General features: G+C 42.5%; 1 protein-coding gene across 3 annotated transcripts in view; it reads right to left on the bottom strand.

The window, feature by feature from the left end:
* Window positions 1–22,108, bottom strand: part of Slc44a1 (solute carrier family 44 member 1) — a 149,839-nt gene that overhangs the window by 117,590 nt on the left and 10,141 nt on the right. The window lies entirely within an intron of this gene.

Here is a 22,108-nt window from a genome sequence, read left to right on the forward strand (position 1 = left end):
TTTCCCAGCTTAACTAGGCCATTTCTAAAACGAGCTGATAGTTCCACAGCTCTGCTCTAGCTTCCGCTGTCCCAACTGCCCACTGGTACACCTCCAAACCCCTCTGAACACATCCATCTCTCCATCTCAAAGGTCCGGGCTACACAGGAACACGTCTGACTCAGGCATGTTCTGTGGCAAAACTAGTCTACCAGTGAGGGCTTTATGTGCTTCTTGTCAATCTGATTGACGCAAAGACCTCTAGTATTAAAGACAAAGAATTGTGTACTGGATTCTCCAAAGCTCCCTCCAAGGACGTACTGCTTCATTAAATCCCCCAAGATGCTTTTATTTGCACAGAGTCGTAACGGGAGAATAAAAGAACTGATGTGGATCGTTTTGCCAGTTTTCAACAGAGTGAGCAGGCATGATGAAGTTGGGAAGCAATAAAACATGGAGGCTTCCAGCCTTGTGTTCAGCGCACCTGCAAATAAAATCTTCTAATAGGATTTTTCAAGGACACTGCCTGTCCTTTGGGAAAGCTCGGTCAAGGGCCTGGAGTGCATAACTATGTACATTTACCGTAAGTAACTCCGTTTCATTTGCTAAGCCTGGCGATGGCAATTTATATCGTGAAGGTGAAAATCAAAGCGTGGTTTTTAACAGGCAGTTAAAGTTAATACGACACGGCGAGTGGAAAGATACGGACATCTGTGTCTAACTACTTTTCTTAGTTCATGAACTTTCCGCTAAGTCAAAAGCACTCAACCGTCTAAGGAAAAGGCAACCTAAAGTTGCTTTGCAAGCTGTGTGTAGTGATGGAGGGATCCCAGGAAGCTATGTCACCAATGACTTCATTATACCTCCAGCTCCTCTGAAAGAAACAATTGAGGGTCTGGGACTCAGCTTGCTGGTGATTATCCTTCTTGCACGTGATAATTGCTGGGCAGACGCCAGGTGAATCCTTTTCTGCAGCATTGTTAATCATAACTTCCGCCTCTATCATCAGCTGGTGACAGCTGAGTACCACCAACTTTTATTTCTTTTGAATCAGCCTGAAGCAATCTTTTAAAAGCAAAATTATCACTTATTTTCTAAAATTATATTATGGGATTCATTTGACTCCTATCACATCCTACAGATGCCAAAACTTTAGGAGCTGATGATGCCCAGGACAGACAGACAGAACCAAATGTCTGTTTTACCCCTCCTACCTGCCACATTACAGCCCAGAGGTTCTCAGCCTTCCTATTGCTGTGACCCTTTAATACAGTACCTCAAGTTGTGGTGACCCCTAACCATAAAATTATGTGTTACTTCATAGCTGTAATTTGCTATTGCTATGAGTTCTAATGTATAAATCTAGGATTTCTGGTGATCTTAGGTGATGCCTGTGAAACCAAAGGGGTCAAGGCCCACAGGCTGAGAATGACTACAGACTACTATCATGCTATTCTGTAACTTTGTAAAATTTTTCAATAAGATTCCTAATCCAATTGTGCTCCCTATCCGTAATGGAAATATTTTGTGGCTCCAGTAACCTATGGGAGGCAACGTAAGAATCACATAATCACGGAAAAGCACTGAGGTGACTATGAGTCTATTTATGATTTAATTAAAATGAGGCATTCAGTCAATGAAAGTATTTTCATTCCACAATTTTCAGTGCACAGTAGCCACGTGTAACAATGTAGTTCAGCTGCACGACAATAGCTTAAACATGCATCATCTCCCCCCTCAAATAGGGGTTATGCTCTGCTCCTTTATCTCTCTTTGAACACACTGGGTATATATATTACCTCACAGTAATTATCACTCTATATAATTGTTTCCCCTGGCACATTACGAGTTTCTTGAGTTTAAGGACAATGTATCTGTTTAAATCAGAGTCGGCCCAGTTTGGATAGACATGGAAACATTCTCCCCAGAATGCAAGTCTACGACAATACACACAGAATCTTCCCTTAGGCTGCTGGATCTGTATCGATTTTTCTGTCTCACAGTGTATTTGGGAGCCAGGACTTCTTGGTTTTGTTCACTGCTACAGGTGAAGAAAAGCCTGGCATGCTGTAGGCTCTGGGTAATTACTTACTGAATGAATCAACAAGGCTAGGTCTCTTACCACCGGGATGAAACACTGTGATGCAAGCATCCCCCTGTCTCTCCTGCAGCAGGTAATTTCCACTGTAACAAAGTTGGCTCCTTTCCTACACATGTATTTCTCAAAGATGCTCACTAATAGTTATATCGGAAAATAAAGTCTATATATTTGGAAGAAGTGGTAAATGAAATCTAGATTTTTTTTAAGATTTTTTTTTTTATTTTATGAGATGCATTTACATCCATACACCTCATGTGTGCCGGGTACTCAGAGACCAGAGAAGGGTGCTGGATCCCCTGGACTATAGCTACAGATAACCATGAGCTAGCAGGTAAGTGCTAGGAGTCAAGCCTAGATCCTTCGGTTGTGAGCTTAGTCTTTAATGGCTGAACCATTTCTCCTGCCCCAAACCCAGGTCCTTGGAAAAGGCAGCCAGTGATCTTAACTGCTGAGTCATTTCTCCAGTCCCTCAAAATCTAGTTTGGGGGAGCTACTTCTTTGAACCTTTATAGTGACACTCTCCACAAAGTATTGAGTCACACACTCTCTGGGAAACTAAGATGAAAACAACATACTTACTATATTGCTTTTTAAAAATATATATATTAGCTATTAGTTATTATTATTATTATTTGTGTGCACATGTATGCATGTGAATACATGCATGTATATGTGCATGTGTGCATGCACACATATGCGTGTGTGTGTGTGTGTGTGTGTGTATGTGTGTGTACCACGTGGCCAGAAAAGAGCCTAAGATTCCCTGGTACTGGAGTTACAGGTGGGTATAAGCTACCCAGCATGGGTTCTGGGAACTAAACTTGTGTCCTCTGTAAGAGCAAAGAACACTCTTAACTGCTGAGCCATCTGTCCAGCCCCATCTCACTATATTTCTGAAAACCACGGTTACAAAGGCTGTGTGTGGTTAAGTAGACACTCCTACTGAGAAACCTTCACATCAAAGGCTGGCAACATTGGTTAAAGCTATATTAAAACAGTAATATAAATTAGTAGGCCACTTTCAGAAAGTAATTTGGCAATATCCTTCAAGAACCCAAGGAAATACTCTACAGCAGCATTATTATTAATGGCTGCACATAACATGTTCACTACAGTGTTACTATGAGAGATAATTAGAAACCAGCTAGACAGTAGAAAACTATGACAACAGAAGTCTACATGCTTTCATATCTTTACATATAAAAAATGGCATATTAAGCAATCATAGAAATAATTAAGAAAACTGCATAGTAATATGAAGATGATTATAATAAAAGTTGTATGAAAAACATGAAGTTCCATCTACTCTCTGGTTTGGTAGCTAAACAAATCAGAGTGTGCAAATCTGACAGCCCTGGAAGGCGACGGAAAGAAGTCTGATGTATTATGTATTTTCCAATGGGATTTTTCATCAATGCTATTTAATCATGGACGAAAGAAAAGAGAACATTGGCTCCCCCTTCTCCAGATTAATCTTTTTCTACTTTCTTGTCATAAAAGTCAGCCACAGAGAGACACAGCATCAAAACCACTGGAAAGAAATGTTTAAGTAAGTCTATCTGACACTGAGGATGGATCAGAACACTTCAAAGTTCATTAGAAGGCCACACGCTGAAAATAGCATGGGCAGAAGCAAGACTTCCGTCGGGGAATGAAGGGCAGGAGTGTTAGGAGGGAAGCTGGCATAGCGAGGCACAGGAGCCCACGCAGCTTGAACCCCAGCTCCTCTTCCCCATGAGTGTGGTGAGCTTGCCTGGCTTCTCTGCTTCTCAGATAAAGGTAGCTACCGCCTGGTGGTGCTCAAAAGCCTCTAGCAGAACTGAGCTCCACACACCCCTGATGCCCTTTCTCAATGGGGTACAGGGAAACTTCCCAAAGAGTCATTCAGGGAAGGGCGCTCCCACAAATACTAGTCCCCAACACCTGTGCGTTGTTCCCAAGGTACAAACGTCATGTAAAACACAAGCCTGCAAAGCAAGAAGTGGACGGGTGTACAAGAGAACAGCACCACTGAAATGATATACACTGAAGGGAGCCGAACCATTTTCTTCATCGTAACCCCCCCCCATCCTTACTGAGTAGTTAAGGAGCAATAAGGACAATACAGTCGGAGGTATATACATGTTTTGATAGATGCATATATTGGAAGGTCTTATTCATAATGAAAGTCAAAGAAAACTCCAATTCTGAAACCCATAATGAACATACTAATTTTAAGACTCTATTCCTTTGGTCAGTAATTAGTCATTACCACAGGAAAGGATCTGTGTTGGAGCATGTGAGAATTCATCAGTTGTTTTCTACCTTCGAGCCACTTTTCTCTTGCTAACTAACCACTTCTGGATCCTACCTCTTCCCTCCTCCCTTTTAGAACACAATCCATTTGAGTTCACATGAGAACGATGCTGAGAGGCAAAACTGCGCTAAACATTTCTACGGTACTGAGAACTGAATATACACGGGTGAGAAAAGTCACAAATCAAATATATCAGACACAGTACCAAATAACCTGCTTTGATACATGTAGTAACACGCCTGTATACTGCCATGCAAACTGACACATTACAGCTAGTCCAATGTACATACAGCATATGGCAAGGAACTTTGTTTGCATTAACTTATTTAATCTGCACGACCAAAGCACAAAGTTGATGGTTTCCTGTTTTACTGATGAGGACATGAAGAAGGGCAGGAGGCTTAAGTCATATGCCTATGTGGCACAGTAAGGTCCAAAAGAGAGCAAAGTGAGTATTCGGCTCCAGCCCCTCAGCCACTCCACGCAGCTGAGTGAGCAAACCAGGGCCGGTCTGCCCAGTAAGGACACTGTGAAATCCCTACGTGGAAACGAACGGGGAAAATAGGAAAAAGAAAAGCATAAGAATTACAACAAAAAAAAATATCTTGATGACACTTTATACAGTTAACTTTTTTCTTACAAGAAAATTATAGATTCTAACCAAGAACACCATATTAAAACATTTGTGTTTTGATTTCATAGGTAATTCCCAAATGTCCAAACAATTACTCTCGCTATTTCAAGAAGACACTGCAGTGATGGTTAGCAGGTAGAAACAAACTGTTGTTTCCTCCTGACCATCTGGACCGTATATCTGTGAAGTGTTTTTCTGCATTTCAGGAAGAACAAAAACATCAAGTGCTTCTCTGACATACCAGGCATACCATAGAGAGATGTCCCAGTGGATGAGAACACTGCTCCTTCAGAGAACCTGGTTCGATTCCCAGCATCTACATGGTGGCTCACAACCATCTGCAACTCCAGTCCTAGGGGATCCCAGACCTTCCTTTGGCTTCCACCCTCTCCTGTCCTCCATGGGCATCAGGCACGCATGTGGTACACAGACTCACATGCAGACCAAACACCAATACACATAAGATAAATTAACTGATTAAATTTAAAAGAATCCCATACAAATATACGAAGAGGTACGGTCCAACCCCGCTAGGGAATATTTATCCAGCAGAAAGGAAGTAGTGAGAAGGGACAGAACATGGGCAAGTTCTGAAAACATTGTCAAGGAATCCGGACTCCGTGTGAAGTGTGCACAGAGGCGACTGACTCTCTAGGAAGAAAGCAGGACAGTGCTCGCCCAGGCCTGAGTGGGAGCTCAGGGAGATGGAAACTGGAGCTGGCTGGAGTTTGGTAGTGGGGGAACGGTTTGTGACGGTGTTCTAAAACTGATTAAGGTGATGATTCACGCAACTATGAGGAAGTAATAAAAATTACCGTGCAGTAAATTTTAAATGAGAAAATCGTACAGCATGCGAATTACATTTCACTAAAGTGTTCCATGTATAGAAGAATGACCCAAACCCCAAATGGGAAGTCCTGATTTCATGTGAACTTCAGGGAGCATTATTCATGCAGCTATCACGTCAGAGAGATAAAAGCAAAAGCAGATCATTGAAGAGCTAATGAAATCTGACAAGCAGTCCTTTTCTTTAAAGATTTAATTTTCCAGTATGGGTCTTCGTGTGGGTGTGTGCGCATGCTGGTGCCCACGGACGCCCAGAGACATCAGGTCCACTGGAACTGGAGTTAGGGGCTGTTGTGAGCACCGGACACTGGGTGATGGGAATTGAACTTGTATCCTCTGCAGAAGCAAGGCAAGCTCTTAACCACTGAGCCATCTTTACAACTCCTAGGTTGTTTGGTTAGTTGGTTTGGTTTTGGTTTAAAAAAAAAAAATCCTAAGTTACTAGAATCACTACATAAAATGCTGGTTTTCTTAGAATAATCCACTCTCTTTGTCAGCGATACAAAGGAGAAAAATAATGAAGTGACAAAGAACTTATAAGATAGACCCAAATAGAGTTAGAAAAATCCATCTTACAGCGAGTGTCCAAAACCCACTCAATGTGCCGTAGTAAATCTAGATTCCAGGATGAACAGCTCCAGGAAGCTTGGCTGGTCAGAGAAAAAGGACTGGCAGGAGGAGCCAGTCAGTTTACAGAGGACCTAGTAGTCACCAAACCCGTGCTTGTGCAAATACACTGAAAGGGAAACTGATGCTGCCCTTCCAAACCGTCTTGGGGAGGGGTGCCTGGGCAGAGACTCTCATGCAGACGCGTGCCTACTGCTGACTAGACACTGCAACCACGGAGCTGCCCCTGCACTGTGAGTCACCCAGCCTCCTCCACTTTATTTGATTTCATGTAGTCAGGCATCGGGCATCCTTCTGCCTGCTCTCTGACTTCCCCCAAGTTCACAAGCAGCATGCACAGCAAAACCTAAGGGCTCCTGAGACACAGAAGCCACAGAGCGACAGCAGTCACCGCACACACAATGACTCTGGAACAGTGGAGGGGTTAAAATTGCTATCATGAGGTGAGATCACAAAGAACTTCATTTGATTGGATCTTGTTGAAAACATCATTTACCTATTAATCAAGTAAATATTCTTATAGTAATCTAGCTGTCTTCATCCTAGCCAAACGGACAAGATTTTTCTCGTCTATAGTAAGGTACATCTTGAATAAATACCATTCAGGATGGACACAGGGCCTTTCTGATGCTGTTTGCATATGTTGACAGATACATATTTAGTATATTATTAAAATCATGAGTCTCTAAAGCCCAGGGCTTGGGGTATTGCAAAGTTAGTGATTCTTGGTAAAGCCTGTTGACAGCCTTCACTGCCTTCCATGGTAAAACCTGGGACCTCATCAAATACTCACTATTCAAACTCTCTGTGTAGCCCAGGAAGCATGTGTCCCAGGACAGCTCTGAATGACCCACAACACAAAACTGTACACTTACTTAAAATAATATGAGCTCTTTACAGGTGTGGTTATCTTTTTGTAACTTAGGTGTGCAGTTCTTAAGGTGTGAACCTTGCTGTTGGAAATGTGTTCAATGTCAAAAGGCTGGACACGCCTGCCTGAAAGCTGAAGCTATTTCAGAACTCTACTGTGGAACTGCTAGAGAACTGGGCATTTGCACGCCGACGGTTTCTCCATCCACAGGCTGCCTCCCCCTGTCATCAACATCCAACGCACACCCTCGCCCTTAAAGACAGGAAGCCCCAAGAATGCAAGAGTGTGGAATTCAGCCTGACTCTAAAATCTAGACTCTGAATCTAACTATGCTGCTACCCTTTCCCCAGAGGTGCTCAAAGTTGGGGTGCCCTTTAGCACCCTAACCGATGTGAAATACCTCAGCACTAGAAAACAGCTGGCCTCAGGCTACCCAGACATATGACTAATTGGGCAAGTGACTGTGAGGTGCCAAATGGCGGCAAAGCCTCCAAATCCCCAACTATCAAAACTTAAGCACCAATAGATAATTTAAGTCTGAAAAGGTGAGGAAAATAATACAAGAAAACTCTAAGATCAAATATCAAAGTATGAGAAGAAAACTCAATCCTTCCCAGACCTGAGAGTCTGTGTTCCAGGACCAGTGATGGTTTCCAGGACAGCGTATGTTCACATCACAAGCTCCATTAATACAAACCAGCTAACGATCTACCCAGTGATTAAAACCACATACCCAGGAGAAAAGTCTAGAAACTCCCAAGTGAGAGGGAACCCTGAATCATCAAATTAATAGCCCTGCAAATGATGGGTGCTAAGCTTGTTATTAAGGGGGGTTGGAAGAGGTAAATGTTAACAGATCAAACTAGGCACGTAGTGTTTTAAAAATAGAAGCATCTGTAAGTCTTCATACCCAATGAGTCACTAAAATGCCCTACTCCTAAGAAGTCAATTTGGACACTAACCAAAGCTAGTAAGTATCAGGCAATGGCAAATCTGGACAGGCCTCATACCAGATTCTGGAAACCCCAGTGCCCATTCCCCCAGTCATGCTCTCTGTGTCCATCACAAGTTCTTTTCTGTTTTAACACTGATCTCTGTTGGTCCCTTAGAAGCGACTACTTCTCTTCTTCCCTGAGTACATCTCTACATCACTACCAAAAGTAAGGATTACCAACGAAGGCAGACAACAGCCACCCAGATTCTAACATATCATACCCAACTTTCCAATAAATTCTACAGAAATCCAACTTCACATAAAGTCGACATAAGAATACAATAATCTAATAGATTTGAAGGTAAATTTGGGGGATTTTAAGATTTTAAAATAACATATACAGGATGGAGTTACCAAATAACCAGATTAAAATAAGGTGTGGTGGCAAAATTTTTTATCAGAGGTATCAGAAAATACTTGTGTTTTTTATTTTATGTTTTAGAGCCAGGGTTTCATGTAGCCTGTATTTGAGCAGAATATTAACTTCTGATCTTCTTGCCTCCACAACCTAAGTGGTGGACTAACAGTACAGGCCACCACATCTGACTTAAACTCGTTTCTTTTTCCCTTCCTTTGGACTGCTGACAAACCCCAGCAGAACACATCCTGTGACTCAGCTTGCCACGCAGTTTGTGAGTTTTTCCTATGTAGAAATATAATTCTGTACTGTAGACTAACAGCTCTTGTACACTGTGAAGATTTGTCACTGGTGTTGGTTTAATAAAATGCTGAATAGCCAGTAACCAGGCAGGAAGTATAAGTGGGGCGACCAGACTAAGAGAATTATAGGAAGAGGAAAGGCAGAGTCAGCCGCCAGTCAGATGCAGAGGAAGCAAGATGAGAATGCTGCACTGAGAAAAGGTACCAAGCCACATGGCTAAACATAGACAAGAATTACAGGTTAATTTAAGTTGTAAGAGCTAATAAGTAATAAGCCTGAGCAACAGGCCCAACAGTTTATAATTAATATAAACCTCTGTGTGTTTATTTGGGACTGAATGGCTGCAGAATCGGGTGGGGCAGAAATGTCCGTCTACAAATCAGTTTGACTTTGTATCTTCCCTTACTCCTTAGGCTCCTTGGGTGTCTGATATTATTCCCTGCTTACTTATTTCACATGATTTACTTTTATACAGTCTAATAATGCAGTATGACTTGTCCAAAAGTCATTAACTAAACATAATAACCAATAAATGATTTATTGATACAGATTGGCTCCTTTAATAAACAACAAATTCTTATTTAACTACATATATAGACTACTATCTTCCACAGAGCCTATTAATAACTCTAGTTGATTTTGTAATCTAATTCATCTCTTATTATAGTTTTTAGTTTTATGGTATAAAGCAGTAATTAATCTTCTAGAACAATGTCAATGCTGATAATAAACTTAGTATAAATGTCTAATGTAAACTTTTATTGTCAAAAACATTAACTTGTTAAGTGGGTCTTGTTAAAGATGTAACAATGTTTTTTCATAAAAGTATTCTTAAATATTTTTGGATGCTTTATATAATTTTATGAGTGTTTGTGAGAATGTATGTTTGTATACCAAGACTGTGCAGTGCCTACAGAGACCAGCAGGGAGCACTGGATCCCCTAGGACTGGGGTCCCACCCAGGCAGTTATAAGGTGCCATGTGGGTGCTGGGAACTGGACAAAGGTCCTCTGAAAGAACAGCCAGTGCTCCCAGCTGCTGACCATCTCCCCATTCCCACAACATTGTTTTTGTATGTGATTTTTAACAGCGTTTTGAATAGACGTTGATTTATTTGGTGTTTTTCTTTTTTCACGTTTCATTTGTTTCTTGAGTTGTCTGGTCAATAAATGGCCCAGAATAGCCTTGAACCCAATGAAGAGCCCAGGCCTTGACTTGCAAGTCTTCTGCCTCTGCCTCCCAAGTACTAGAACTATGGATGTACACAGTATATGTCTTTACATTTTTGTTTTGTTTGTCTGCTTGCTTATTTTTTGACATGGGGTTTCTCTCTGTAGCCCTGGCTGTCCTGGAACTTACTCTGTAAACCAGGTTGGCCTCAAACTCATAGATTTTTTCCGCCTCTGCCTCCTAAGTGCTGGGATTAAAGGTGTGCACCACCACTGCCCAACCATCTTCACAGTTTTTAAGGCATACTATTAAACCAGTGTTATGGTATTTCTTGCTGAATATCCACATATCTTCACATACAGTGTTAGGGACAAACATAGGGCTTCATATTTGGAATGTGTCTGCAGTCTCTGCGCATCTTCACAAGAATAACAAAAAGAGCAAAGAAGTGGATCCTAGCTGCAGGTCAGGTCTGAGAAACAGTGAGGGCAGCTGTGCAGCATGCTCTGCCCGTGTTTCCAGCCTCATACATGGCTAGCGTCAGCACGTTATAAGGTCACTCGGACTCCCATGAGACTTTTCCCAGCACGCTAATGTTTTCAAGCAGAAGTTACGTTTTTTTCACGTTTATTAAGGAGAAAGCCTTGGCAACAGAAGACAACTTGGCTGGGGGTGGGAGGTGGGGTGCTGTCCTACAGAAGCGACTTACTATAGCCTAAGTGGTGACCAACTTGGTGGCTTCAAACCATTGATTTCTTTTCATTATGGGTTGCAGATGCAGACAAAGATGCCCAGGCTTTTCCACATAACAGTTAACAGACTCTGCATTAGATCAGCCCTTTACCTCTCATGAAAATAGTATGTACTGAAAGCAAGACTTCCTTCTCAAAAAACACAGGACCCCAGTATGTGAGATTACGCAGACTTTCCCAAGTGTGATCCTAAAGTAAACACGAACAGGTGTAATTAATGGTACTGGTTTGTTTTGTTTTTTAGTATTTAGTGGACTATTTGCCTACATTTTCTTGGTTTTTAGTATTCTGTCCTAATCCTATTTTCAAGTGCCTGATTCTGCCCATATGGAATTATTCCAGGTTTGTCTACACAGTATGGCAGCAGAAACATTTGTATCCCTCATAGAACCAATTTGGACTAATGCCACTAATGTATCCTTACTATGGGATAGTCTGTTTGATATCAGAAGGTAGGTAGGTAGATAAACAGAGAGACAGACAGATAATAAAAATTAATGGTACATAATATACTGATTTGTATTTATACATATTTATATTTTTACATATTATATAAATTTTCTAAGCCAGTTAGGTGAGAGATATAAGAACCTACCACCAACAAACTTAATACACTTGATTCAAACACTGAAAAGCTTACCTCTTCAATCAGAGTAGCTGAACTGAAGAGAAGGGACATGTAAATGACTGGGGTGCAGTCAACAACTGAAGACATCCCCACCCAGCCTCTACAGTCATGTCTGTCACACCAAATCCCTGCTACCTTCCTGCGCAGTGCACTCACAACAACCTCCCCCAGCAGGTAGATAGCGATCCCGCCTCCTCACAGGGTCAGACACCTCATTGCAGCTTTCTCCCAGCATCCCACATCCATCAGGAAATGCTAGTGATGCCAGCTTCTACCCATGATGAAGACTGACCATTCCCACCAGCTGGGCACCACTACCCAGCTGGTGAGTCACCATCCTCTTGCCTAGATCTCTGAATACTTGCTCCAGGCGCGTCTACCTTTGACCCCTCGATACTCGTTTCCAGAGTGGAAGCATGCTGCTCCTGTGGACTCCTCCTTGCCTCACTCAGAGAGAGGATGATGCTGCTATGGTCTTAAGATTTAGTAAGTGTATGTGTGCCAAGTGCATGCAGGTACCTGCAGAAGCTAGAAGATTGCCCCAGATTCCCAGGAGATAGAGTTAGAGGCGGTTTTGAAACACCCAGTGTGGGTGCTGGGAACCAACCTAGAGACCTCTGAAAGAGCAGTCACAGCTCTCACCACTGAGACATCTCTCCAGCCATGAAACGGTGTTTTTATACTGATGCACAGCATCCTAGATCCCTGGCACCCACTATCTCTGACCTACTCCCTTCCCTCCAGCTGTCCAGCCACTCTGGCTGTCTTGCCCTTTCTCCCTCTCAAAAATGGTTCTACCTCCTCGATTTTGGCTCACTGTCCTTTTTCCTTTCCTGGATATCAACCTATTTTGTCTCTTCATCTTAAGGAGGCTTTTCATGAACACCCTAGTGTATGCATGTACAAGCACACACACACACACACACACACACACTCACCTCTTATCCTCTTCCCCACCTCACTTTTCTCCACAGCAGTGCAGATGTCTATCAGCTAAACAATCCTTACCTAGTCACAGATCTAGCTTAGTCTGGAAAATCAGCTCGGCATTCTGTGCTGTGTGCCAGTATGTAAAATGGTTCCTAGCACATACAGATGCTCAGTTTCTCCTCCCTGCATGAATGAATCAGGCTCCCTGTCTGGAGGATGACAGCGCTGACAGCTCACGACTGTGACTCTTGAGGCTATCACCTCAACCATCACAAGCACAGCAAGAACGTGGAGGAAGATGGAGCGGAGACACAGCCTTTATTTTACTGCAGACATGCAGCTAAGTTGTGAAAACTTGTTCAAGAGATTTATGGAGCTGCTTCTGCAGATCAAGCACACTTGGAATTAAAGGGCTTTGAGTGGCTCGACTTGTCAGACCCCCTGGTGACTCACAAGATTGTTCTTCCATGATATGACAAGACATCCGAGCATACCACACTGAAGCTGCTGGGGGTGGGGGCAATAGGCATGCTCTGGATAGGACCGAGGAAGGAGCAGAGCTGGGATTCACAGTGGACATGTGAACAAGTAACTGGAAATTGTGCTTCCCACAGTCTTAATGGATTCCCAGAATGTAAAAACCAGAGCTTCCCCAGAAGTCAGTTTCTAAAGGTCACTAATTTTTATAAGATCTGTCACCCTTTTACTGTCTGTTTGCCTCTGAGGCACAGCCCCAGGGACAGGGCTGGATTATCAAGCACTTATCACACAGGCATTGCTCACATTTTCATCAACAAATGCAAGAGCTGAAAGCAAAATCTGCCCTACACAAAGTCAATATCCATGACACTCTGAAGATGAATCACAAGCTTAGCCCTCTCCTAAAACGTCTGACATGCACTCAACTTTGCAAAGTGCTCAGAATCCTGGACACCATACAAGACCCCCTTTCACAGCCGAGCTAAAAGCAGAGAGTGACAACATCTCTGAGCAAATGCCAGAGCTTTGGGATGCCTGGTAACCAACCTTACAGCTGTAGACTATGACATTCCTTCAAATGTCACTTTGCTTCTAGTTAGTAAGCAATGTACCATGACCAGACCAAGATCCCTAAGTTTGCCTGGCGGTGGGGATGACTTAACTTTGTGCTTCTGTAGAAAACAAGTTTATTATTAATTATTTTCTAAATGGGTTTATTAGTTTGAAATCATAATATCACAAATCTGTTTGAGTTGTTATTAAGGGATCAAACATCTGCATGGTGCACACCCTTGCAATGCCAGCTTTCAGGAAGTCAGGGCCAAGCAGCTCCTGCAGAAGGTCAGCCTAGGCTACACTGCAAATCCCAGGCCAATCCAGTGAATGGGGGTACACCAACATCAATGTCTTAGTTCCAGTAAACCCTCTGCAGCCATGGGAAATGCAATGGTTAGAAGAAGCTGGGTGGGAGAAACACACAGCAACACTATGTTCACTCTTTCTCAGTATATAGTCAACTATTTGGAAATAAAAGCTAAAATAGAGTCCTAATCCTAAAGCCAAAATAAAATTCTGAAGGTGGAGCATTGAAGGAAAGCCAGTGTCATAAGAATCGATTTCACTTAAAGTCTTTAGTCCAAATTAAGGACACAGGAAACACGGTTTCTCAATGTATAAACTGCCAAAAACAGACATCTGAAAAACAAGATCTTCCACTTCTCTATCTCAACAAAATATAGACCCACTCTAGCACAAATAAAGGGAAACTGCTTCAAAGTTACATCAGCAATTACACACGCCTGGACCTTAGAATGAACCATTATTTAAACTGAATACTGGGTGTTTCTAAATTTGGACATTCTAAATTTGGAAGAGATTTTTTATTAGAATATCTTAATGAATTTATTACTATTGAAGTGGCGCACACCCAAGCCTTGGTGTGGAGGTTGGAAGGAGCGTTCCAAGTGACTTCACCCACAGAGCCAGTCCACCACCTCTGCTTTGGATTGCTGTGTTTTGAGACAGAGTCTCACTCTAACTCACAGTGACTTGGAACTCACTATGTAGTCAAAGCTGACCTCAAATTCTGGGCAATCCTCCTGCCTCAGCCTCCCAAGTGCTAGAAGCCACCATACTGACTCTGAAGAGAACTTAAAGTATACACTAATTGTCTCTATTTGCTCAAATCATGAGGAACTAGTTTGTTTTTCAAACTTAATAAAGTGCATACCAAGATTTTATAATCTGATGAAACAATTCCTTTGGGTATTAATGTGTCTAGAGCTGAAACAATGGGAGGCTACTTCTGGTCATGCAAGCTTTTACACTCTTGTTCGGTCTCCATCTCCACCTACTTCGCCTGTATGGACCCTGAATGGTTCTCTCCTATCAACTGCATCACCAGCCGAAGCCCTGACCCTACCATTCATCTCTACTCCACTTGCTCCACGTTACTGAATTTTCCTGAGATTGACCTACAACATATCACTACTGCTAAAATAAAATTAGTAAACAAGAAAAGCTCTAATGGCTCCCCCACTATTTTAAAGAAGAGAAAGGTGGGAGAAGGGATGTACTGAAGCCACTAGTTCTCATCTGCTTTCTAAGGCAGAGCCCACGCTGTACAACACAGTAAGTGCCAGAACCACAAAGTCAACAACTAGCCCCAAGCTTCCTCAGTTGTCTTCCTCATTCATAAAATTATTCTGACTCATACTTCCTGGGTGTTTAACGCCCTAGATCCAATGCTAAAGGACTCACGTGCAGTTGTTTTTGTTTTGCTTTGCTTTGTTTTGAAGCCTTCTAATCAACGCTTAGGGTTGCGTGCTACTAAATGAGGAAACGCCAGAAACATTACTAATTCCCAGGGTTTCTTGACTCGTGAGCACTCAAGAGAACTTGAACTCCAATCTCCAAAGTCCAAACTCTGAATTTCATCTTCCTTCCAACATCAATCCCTTTGTCGAGTCTCAGGAAGATGATGGCTCCTGGTGCCATCCCAACTCCTCCCACTGGGGATGATCATCCCTTCCATGGACCCACATGACTCTAATTTCCTTCTGTTGGTCCTCTTCCTCCTCCCTCATAAATAAATAACAAATGAATACATCTGTGTTGCTATTCTGTTCAAGCACTTTAAGAACCAGAACAACTAAGCTATTAACATACACAACCCGGACCTATGATAGTGGGTTGAAGGGCAGCAAGTGACTATCGGCAGAGATCTCATATCCAGAGAAAAACAGACTAATTCTTATTTTCCTGGTTGTTAGAAGAAAAAGTCTGAAGTGGACGTGCAGAGAATTTCTGCACATCCCAAGGAAGGCATGGCACAAAGAGCACAGTTTGAAGCCTGGCAACCTGTTAGTCGATCCTAGCTCTATGACAAGGGAGCTACCTCGGGACCTCAGAACAATTCGTTTAGCTTGTGTGTGCCTGATCTCCTTAGCTGTAACGTTTGTGAGGAAGGCCATGATACACACCAAATATATAGCCCTCACACAGCAAGGAAAGCACTTGACAAGCACAGAAGCGTTAGTGCTGGGTCCACTCTGGGGCTACAATGACGACGTCTGCCCTACAGAACAAAACTGGATACTGCTAACTCTAGACGTGAGATCTTGCTTGAAGATCAGTGTGGACGACAGATAAAGGTTCCCTGCGAGGAAAGGATATGAGCTGACTCATCAGAGGCTGTTTGGGTAAAATGAAGAAATGTCTAAATGAGGACAGAGTAATTAAGGCAGTGAGGACCGGGAGCAGATGCTTTCCCAAAGAGGCCACCATGCCCCCAGAACAGTCCTTAGTTTAAAAACAGAGAGGGTGGGGAGAGAGAGAGAGCAGATGAGTAAAATGAGGGCAAAATCCAGAATTTTAAATACAGTGCTAAAAAGAAATGACAAATCGCTAGACAAAATAGAAGGAGAAAGAGAAAAGGAGAAGCTTACACAGCTTAAGAGAAGGGCCCGGCAAAACGGAAGTCGGCTTCCCTAAGGAAGGCTGAGGAACCTGCCGAAGCAGGTCTTACAGAGACACAACCTTGGCCGTTCTTAACCCATCGCTGGTATTCCTACTCCACTGTGGCTTTAAAGCACAATGACATATACCAAATACAGAGAGAGAAGTTGTGGGAACTAGCCATTGTTGTGGGTCTACCCAGACAGAAAGCTGGAGACCACAGGACTGAGGGTTTCATAAAACTTGGAAATGCTATTTGATCCCTGAAGAGCTTTCAAAGCAAAAAAGTTGCTATAACACACTTCTCAAAACAACCACCAAAACAATCACATGCTCCTGAAGAAAAAACCAAATACCAGGAGAGCAACTCCCCAAAGCAGTAAGAAGACACAGCAACATGCCTCTCATGCTCCAGGACAGCAGGGGGAGAGACTGGCATTGGCCCATAATGGATTCTGATACCCAAGATTCCTGTTTAAATGAATGTATCATTCAGACACAATTTGATACAAATCATATACCATGAAATGGCATATGAGCCCAGGGTTTACATATAGACTCTTTTTCCAAACCAGCAGGCACCTGTTCAATCCAAATTCCAAGAAAGGAAAAACACAGCTCACACACGTTAGTAAGAATAACACAAAGCCCATTCATTCATCTCCAGAGTCCACATGAACTATACTAAAAAAAAAAAAAAAAATAAGCAGTGATATCCACCCTCTACTAATGGAGCAACAGTATCCACCTCAGGAAGTTGTTTTAGTAACTCTTACCCAACCAACAATGACCAGCCAAGAGTAATAGTCTATGCCAAACGTGCGATCCCCTTTGGTTCTGGGCACCCAGCTCAGGGATGGAGCATGCCCGAAAGAAGCCCTGTGCTCAATTCCCAGAACCTCAGAGGAAAATATGAAATAGGGGCTTTGACAATGTCGCTGTTGAAAATATAAGATCCAAACATCGTGAGTTGGTTCTACTGTAGGAAGGTGGAATGGCATCTTCCTTCTGCAGCCTTCTTACAGTGCAGACCACAGGGAACTATGGAGCCTCTGACTTCCTTTCCTCTCTGAGCAGATGGGGAAGGCCCACTTTGACAATTTTTGTTTTTTTCCCAACTAGCCAGCAGGCCATTCATCAATTGTAAGTGGAACTCATGACACTTGAAGAATAATGAAATAACAAAATTTTGCACCACAATTCCAGCTCATTTGTTTGCTAAGGAATCTTGGCGCCATAACCTCTAAAATATGAAATAATACATATGATTCTGAGTGAAAGGCTGGACTGTAGATCAGTGATATAGTTCCTATTTTGCAGGTGTAAGGACCTAGGTATAAATTCCCCAAAACCATATTGGTTTTAATATATGAAAATAGCTTTCAACCTAGAATTTTATATCCACTCAAATATTAGGAATATATGAGAATAAAAAAAGAGCTAGAGACTTAGTTCAGCAGTTAAGAGCACTCATCGATATTTTAGAGGACCTGGGTTTAGTTCTCAGCACCCACATCAGAGAGCTCACAGCCACCCATAACTCCAGCTCCAGGAAATTTTATCTCCTGAGGACAACTACAAAAATGTGGTACAAATAAATACACACACACACACACACACACACACACACACAACCAGAGAGAGAGAGAGAGAGAGAGAGAGAGAGAGAGAGAGAGGTAGTTTTAAAAAGGAGAACTTGTGTCAAAAAATTTAAGAAAAATACAAGTTATTAAAAATTCTGCTTTTATTAAGAATAAGCCTAAGTAAAAGAATAGATAAACAAATAAGAATTAGGAAAGAATCCAGTACTATCACCAGTAAACCAGTAGAGCTTTAAGATAAATAAGGGACAAATTAGTACATATCCTTCATTAACAGCTCTAAATGTAAACAGTCACAACTTCCCAATTAAAGGATACATGTGGACTGTGTGAATTAAGAACCAAGGTCCAACTAATTGCTCTTTTCAAGGAACTCACCTTACTGGGAAACACAGACAGACAGACAGACAGACAGACAGACACAGTGAAGATATGAATAGGAAATGACATTCTATGCAAACATGTAGTAATTGTCTTCTTATCCAGCAGACTTCAAGCCAAACTTAGCCAGAAGAGAGAAAGTTCATACAGTAATAGAGGCATGGTGGTACATGCCCATAATCCCAGTTACTCTGGAAGCTGGGTTGGATTGTGAGTTCAAGGCCAGCCTAGAGTACACAGAGAGTGGTTCTAAATACATATATACCAGATGTTAGCATCTATTATACATAAAGAGACAGATCCAGAAACAATAGTGAGTGAGCAATATTTTCAATGTATCACTTTAATGGGAAATGTTGCAAAGAAACTTAAACAGAAAGAGCCTTAAATCTGGAGCTTAGACAATGCCCTCAGTCAACTAGGTAAGCATTTAGAAAGAAATTAAACGTAAGTGCAAAGAAAACCAAGCATATAGCAGAAAAAGAACAGAACTTTAACCCCACGGACAGCAACTCATAAGATATTCCATGATTCAGCTGAGAACATTTACTTAGTCACAGTGTAAAGACTGACCATGAATCACACCCCTCTGTAGCAGAACAAGGATGCCCACAGGAAGAGTGTACAGGGTAGAAACAATGCATAGGGCTGGAAAAGCTCTATTTTCATCCTCCAGAGCAGAGACTGATGCTGAAAACTGAAGAAAGAGGTGCCAGGCACACGAGTGTGCTAGAGATAGAGAAAAGAGAAAGAACTGACCCAGTGATTTAGAATGATGGCCTCAGGACAGAAGACAGGGGCTGGCAGGGTGGTAGTAGGCACTTTTTTTGTTGTTTTAAATGGTAAGTACTCAGAGAGATGGCTCAACAGCCAGGAACACATACTAATCTTTCAGGGGACCTGAGTTCTATTCCCAGTACCCCCATCAGGTGGCTCACAACTGCCTGTAACTCCAGCTTCAGGACACTTTTATCTATCTAGCCTCCCTGGGCACCCGCACATACCTACCCACAGAAACACACATACACACATAATTAAAAATAATAAATTAAAAAAAATAAATGACAAGTACTAGAAATGGTAGTGCTCTAAATATGTGCATAAGTAGCTCTTACAAATATATAACATACATATAAAATAATATATATTGATATATAATAATCTTTTAAACAGAGCACGAAGAAAAATGAGTCCAGAACAAAGGCTCTAGAAGCATGACTTTTTTTTTTTAATATAACAGGTTTTTACAATTAAAATACAGACAGAGAGGCAGACACATAAAACTTGGCAAACATTGATGATTTCAGCTTTTCATTTTATGTGACTAACAGGTACAAAACCAGGGCCAATGATAAAGTTACAAGGACATAAGCTCAGCCCATGAAACAAAAGTCTCTAATAAGTGGAAAAAGAGCTGCTGCTGAGATATAAAGCTGTGAGTTCTCCGTAGCCTAAAGAACTTATGCAAAGCCTGAACCAAACTCATTAGTAGACATGATATAAAATTCATGGCTACCTCAGTGCTAACTTGGTTAGCCCCAGGCATTGTTTGATTTCTGTAGAAAAACTCCAAGTGAAGCCAGGCGGTAGTGGTAAATTCATTCCTTTAATCCTAGCACTCAAGAGGCAGAGGCAGGAGGATCTCTGTGAGTTACAGAACAGCCTGGTCTACAGAGCAAGTTCCAGGACATCCAAGGCTACAAAGAGGAGCCCTGTCTGAGGTGCGTGCAAGGGGTGGAGGAACCCATGGGCTAACTTTCTTTGAATTAGCAGCAGTCCAGTCAGAACTAGAAACTGTCACAGGTGAAGCGTGGACACCAGGTACACTTCCATTTACACCACTCCCAACAATGACTAAGTCTTAACAATGTTCCATTTGATGACCAGTCACCTAACATATCCATGCGGCAGACAGGAGAGATACAGGGTGGATGATGTAAACAGAAAGATATTTATAGGATAGAGTAGTCCAGCAAAGGCCAGGGAAGCAAATTCTCTTCTGGATGTGGGAGTGAGGGTGGGGAAATGACATCTGAGTATGTTACCATGTACTATGGCTTCTCAAGGTGGGGCAAAGAGAAGGCAAAGGGGGTACGGAGTTCTCAGCTTTTCCGACTGCAGACACCTTGGGGAGCACGTGCTTCAGGGAGCCATCAAGGTATTTGTAATTTGTATATTGTTAAGTGAGACCGGCAGAGCATGGGACAACCCGACCTGGCAAGAGCTAACCATTAAGTGGCAGCACCAGGAGTCTCGCCCTCTGTGGCTTTGTTAGCAACTAAAGAGAAACAAATGTTTCCACCTGGTCATGGCTTACTTTCTCAGGTTAAACTGTGTTTAAAGGGTTTAAAGTACACCAAAACTAGAATCACACTCACTTTTAAAATGAAGTGTCCTCTTCAACTATTGTTTCCAAACCTTCTTAATAAAACCTGATTGAACTGTCTGCAACTGTCTCAAAACACCAGCAAAGCAATAAGGCAGAAAATACACATACTCTGTGTGCTTCTGTGTCTCTCTCTGTGTGTCCCTCTAGTCATCTGTTAGGAAAGACAAGATCACATTAACAATTCTACTTCCAAGATAAACTTCTCAGACCTAAGTTCTCAGAGTAAAATACAGAAAGGTCCAGGAGGACATGCCACCACTGAAGTTTTCTAAAAACCACTTACATCAACCTTGCTCCAAGTTTTTATACACTAACCAATATGTACTTTTTAAAAATTAATTCTATTTATTGGGGAGCCCCGTGGCACAGCACGACTGAAGGCCAGAAGCCGATCTACAGCAGGCTGTTCTCTCCTCGCACATGTGGGTTGCAGGATATTTTTCACACAATCAGTCCCTTTACCTGCTCTCAGTGCCCTCTCCCCCAGTTAAAAAGAATAAACAGCACACGTCATCTCTGAGCTCACACAAGAAAAAGGACCTATCTAAGCTACAGCCATCTCACCACCCAAATGTAGCAGTTCTTAATAGAAACCAAGGGAGAAGATGAAGCAACAGGAACATCCTCAGAACTAATTTGGTTTTAAACTGCTGGGTGGCAGTGAGGAAGCTGTGCAATATGTTTGGGCCTGTTTCATCTCTAAGCTGGGGATAACTCAGGCGGCCACCTTAGATCTGAGACTACCACAGAAAATGTCTAACCAATCAGCAGCCAGTGGGCACTGGCAATCTGCATAGCTGGCTGCTCCGATTTAGTGCCTATTAGGGTTTAGTTCTGAAATGGTTCCCACAGGCTAACCGACCTGAAGCCCTGGCCCATGCTATTCTGAAAGGCTGTGGAGCCTGTCTGGCAGAGTCTGGTCTTTGAGGGTGAGCCACTAGGGTGGGCCTTTGAAGGTTAGACATGACCTTGTTTCCAGACTGAGATCTCTGCTTCTGGATCTGTCAAGATGTGAACAAGCTGTTGCCTCACGTTTCTGGCAAAAGGGAGCTAGCTGCCCCAGGCTTCATGCCTTCTTATACAATTCTCTGTATCTCCCAAAACATCGCCCAAAATAAGCCCTTCCTCCCCAAGTCACTATCACAGTGCGTTCCCTTGCCCCTTGGCGACCACCCATACTTGAAGTTCCTCCTGCTCATGGGGTAAGCATGTCCCCAAACCCAACTGTGATCTTCAGTTGAGAGACTGCTGCACTAGCTGGAGGCGCCAAGAATCACCTCTACTGAGTCGGTTCTCCTTCCTCTCCCCGCTC

Source organism: Alexandromys fortis, unplaced genomic scaffold (genome assembly GCF_014885135.2).
Source record: "Alexandromys fortis isolate MF-2015 unplaced genomic scaffold, M_Fortis_MF-2015_v1.1 scaffold_18, whole genome shotgun sequence".
In the NCBI taxonomy this organism is placed as follows: Eukaryota; Metazoa; Chordata; class Mammalia; order Rodentia; family Cricetidae; genus Alexandromys; species Alexandromys fortis.